The following is a 4,718-nucleotide window of genomic DNA, read 5'->3' as shown; positions in this document are numbered from 1 at the left end:
CCAATAAGAATTTACAGAATTTCACATTAATCATGCAAATTAGGTCATCATTTGCATAATTGGTATCTGTTGATGTTCCGCCTGCCACAGATTAAATAGATTACATGTATAGCAGTACCATTATATGAAACACTGTAATTATAGAATTTCCTCATTAATTATGCAAATTAAGTCCGCATTTGCATAATTTGCATTTAATCATGTACAACTGTCTTTTAAGTACCTACACACCAAAAATGATGAAAATATGTTGTTCCAATCTAGACTTATTGGCTTTGAAAGTTTTTACCAGAAACTAACCTGCAGTTCCAGAACAAGCTGCTAGGGGGACCAAACTTACGCCACTTATTCCTGACAAGATAAGCTATCTGTCACCAAAAGTCAAGACCATAGCTTGTTCAGAACAAAAGATACAAAAACCGGAAGTTCTGCTGCAGTACCAAGGTCATCCACCAGGAGGCCCATATTTGACCTTGACCTTTGTCTTCCTAAGACTTATCATCATACCAAATCTCATCACAATCCATAAAGGCATTATGAAGTTATGCCGCCTACAAAGTTGCGGAAACACAGACAGACAGACACACAGACACACAGACAGACAGACAGACAGACAGACATACAGACAGACACGCCAAAAACAATACCTCCATTTTTCATGGAGGTAATAATGGTCCTAACACTAAGATCAAAGCCCGCCGTCCAAGCTCTAATTCTAGCGAACATTAGAACTTACCAGGGCGGGAAAGGTACCTAAAATACTTGGAAAACAGACAACGAAACCCCCGCTCGCGTGTAGTACTAAAGAGCCTGAAGATTATTTAGGGAATTAAATTAGTCAAACTGGTGCTCTGTTAAAACATCGCAGAACGTGCTCTTTGATTTTCCAACACTTATCAATATACAAAATATCATTTTGAGGTTTCTCAGTGCTCCTTACAAACAAACTATAACAAAAAAGAACACACGGAACCATAACATGTTTGACAAAAATAATTTATGATACCCCCGTCCCCGTTCCCTTTGTACTCCAAAAAACCGGTTTGTCTACACGCTAGTTAAATGGAATCCTTATACAAAAAGATATAGATCTTAGACTTAATATGAAAACTCCGACGCCCAACCTCCGTCATTCTGGCACAGACCTAGTACCTGGGCTGACAAGCAGGAGAAAATATTCACTACTCTGGACGACAAAATCAAGGGACGCTTGCCAGAACCTTCGACGGAATACACTCTATGAAGTAGGTACTGTTTTTTTTTTTTTCTTTACACCAAGTAAACCTTTTTTGGGATTGTCTCATTATTGTATAGCTGACGGTATGTTTACCTATTGTTGTCAGTAAGAAGTAAACGGTAGTTACCTCCAAACTTCTAATAACTTTTATGTGGAAAGGATTCGAGATTAGGGTCACCTTCCAGCACACATGTCAGTAGCTTGTGTATGGCACACGGACTATTCTGTAACCAGTGCCTTTATTGGACAGGCAGTCACAAAAGTAAAAAGAAGGACAACAATGAATCTAGTACGTGTCTGCATAGAAATGTAAGGCTTGCTTCCCTGTGATGTCATTGATTCGTCCCCAAATTTCGCCATTTCCTAGTCTGTAACCTTGACCGCAGTAGGACAAATCTGTTGAAACATCCATTGTCAGGCCGTTTGTTTCCCTTAAGGAAACAGTTAACGTCTTTGTGGATTAAAGATTTTCATATATTTCACAATGGTTCTTCATTGTACATGTAGATCGTACAGATTAGGATAGGGTGTTGTATTTGTGTTGGGTTGGAACACATAGTACATTGCCTGCGGTAAGGCCATGTTGATTTGATTATATGGATGACATCCGCGCGCGCATGAATTTTCGGCCGTTTCCAAAAAAAAAAAAACTTTTTAACCATACTGTAAATCGTACAAAACAGTTGCAAAATGAGCAAAAAAGTACCGTAAGTTACAAAAAATAAGTAAAAACTATACCAATGTATATAATGTCCAAAATCAAACGAAAATCAAACGAAAAAAGACGAAATTGTAAGAAAATGAACTTGAAGATTAGATTATTCGCCAAACCATATTCTGTCCCATTTTTTCAACCCTCATGACCACGTAGATTTCATAATGAAAACAACTTTTTTTTTTCAAAACTTTTTTTTTATTCGCACGCGCGCATCAGTTTTGGAGCTCCCGGAGGATGTCATCCATATAATCAAATCAACATGGCCTAACAAGCAACAAATTTGACCTTCAACCACACATAGTTGGCACGAAGTGTGAAAGCGTCGTTTCTTTCTTGTGGAAATACTGATTTTTCAAGCTTATAATTACGACAAGGTAAGTGTCTTTGTAGTTTGGCTCTGGTCACGGATCAGCTTTTAAGATTTTGCTGACCCTGAAATGTTTACACAGTTAAACACACACATAAGAACATGGTATCTTTGTCACCTGGTCTCGTGTTGCCTTGGGCAACATGAGGCCGGGTAAAGGTGTTCTCACGGTGGTGTTCTATTATTCTACTTATGCCTGAACAGGCACGGTAACGATTTAATTCAGACCATACCACATAAGAATAGTAGGTCAGAAACTCAGGTTTCCATATGAAGTATAAATATTTCCGTACTTTAAACGTATTTTATTGATCACATTCTGTAAAAAAATGTCTTTTGATAGTTTGTAATTTGCTCTAGGTTACAAGGAGGTTACACGTGAAAACATTTACTGTAGGCGTAGCCAAACATTGGATTCTTATCTCTACGTTCCACTTTAATCGTCAAGACATCTCTTTTTCAAATTCAAAATAGTCTTTTTGTTGACAATCACAATGAGAGTACTACATGTCATTCGCTGAATACTTCATTCCGCAGATTTCAATTGTACCCAGTGTCCTTCTATGCCGGATCAGATTTCTTGGTGTCCATGAAACTCTATTTTAGTAGCCGAGTCACCACAAATTGGACGAAAAAGACTCGGCATATAAAATGCGTTCAGTAGCTACTCACGCAGCTTCCAAGCGGATGGTCTGCCCCTCCCCCTAACCCCACAGCCCCCACCCCAAACCCCCACCCCACAACAAACACCGGGATAAAACCACAGTAGTTACTCGCAGGGCACAAATCAAGGGAAATCCATGGCGTCCGGCAGCCATATTGAATGTACCTAATCTTGATAAATTCCTGCAAAACACGCGTGCAAAGAGATGCTACGAAAGCTCTCTCAACCCCTCTAGGGCAGCAAACCCCAGGACACATAGAATGTTCGGTAGATGTAGTATTTTATGTAAACAGTGGTTTTAATGAGTTCGCTGTGCACGCCTGTTTTGTGAGGTCATTTTGACCTGGGTTGAGAAAAAAATGGCTGCCAGGCCGAGTGTATTTAATTAGGGCGGTTTTTAGTTATATATGACTTCATTTCATATTCATATTCATATTGATGAAGAACATTTTTTCCTTGTGTTTCTCCTTCTTTGATTTGAGTCGATTTGTTTGGGCCAAATGACCTGTTTAAATTTGCAATCTCCAAGCAGATAGATAGCAGCATAAGTAAGTAAACTTCGGCCAGATACACGGTGGTTAAGCCTTTAACAAGATACAAGATGGCATCAGGGGGGTAAATGATACTATCCCATCATCCTTTGCAATACAACAGAAGAAAATATTATATTTGACATGATTTATGTAATAATCATCAACAAATGCAATTTTCTTCCGTTTCCCATGCGTGCTTTTTGGTGCATTTGGGGTTTTCTGATGCACGCACAAGATGTATAATATCACCAATCAACATAGTTTGTAGAAAAGCACTTTAGTTTGGTGAAGTTTGAGCACCATTTTTGAAGCAAATGTTTGCATAAATGTTTATGACACAATGTAAGAAGTTGTACATAAGTTACAAAAGTCAGATAGCCTCATACACTACTTGAGTCCTTTGATAATTCAAAGAACCAAAAATTACTGGTCAAATTGTTGCCATTGATGCACTTTCAAAGGAAACATGACAAGACTATATGCCTGGTGCTGACAGTCAGCCATCTGGGACACGTGTTGTAGAATGTGTATTGCAAAGGATGATGGGATAGTATTATTTCCCCCCCTGAGATGGCATGAATCATAACTTTCAACATGTTCCAACAGCAGAAGGCATTGGAAGATTTCATTCCTGCATGAGGATAAAGACTTTTGGAACACTTCACATTTTGGGTAAGGGTGATTTGGGATCAATCTATTTGTATGGGTCGGGGACGCGTCCATTTTTTGTACGAAGATGTGGTGAAACCATTTGCTGCATTTGCTCAAGAGCAAATTTGGGCCTTTCTGGTAAATATAGAATTTGTATAGAATCCTGCAGAGGTTAATTCCCTGGAAGCAATAATGACCTTTAACTTATTTTTTATTTATTTCAGAGGATGCTGAAATTTTGACGAAACTTCAACCTGATAGTAAACAACGTGAACTGTACATTACAGAGTTAATGTTCACCGAAGTCTTTGTCTACCCATTTAAGTATAGTATAAAGAACTGATACTAGTTTAGCATTTGAACCCGCGGTCGCTGAAAATAAAAGATACATAAAGACTGTCATTGGATCTTCCATAGTCGGTCACCTCACAAGGAGCACATTCAATGGAGAGCCAACCAAGCTGGTGTCACCTAGGAATTCGTCTTTGTTAGATTGTAAGTCGCGCGTGGTTAATTCGATTGTCAAATTATCAACATAAAAAAGAAAG

This window comes from Branchiostoma belcheri, unplaced genomic scaffold (genome assembly GCF_001625305.1).
Source record: "Branchiostoma belcheri isolate BF01 breed outbred unplaced genomic scaffold, Haploidv18h27 scaffold133, whole genome shotgun sequence".
Lineage (NCBI taxonomy): Eukaryota > Metazoa > Chordata > Leptocardii > Amphioxiformes > Branchiostomatidae > Branchiostoma > Branchiostoma belcheri.
The sequence above is the reverse complement of the archived record's forward strand: the minus strand, read 5'-3'. Positions refer to the sequence as shown.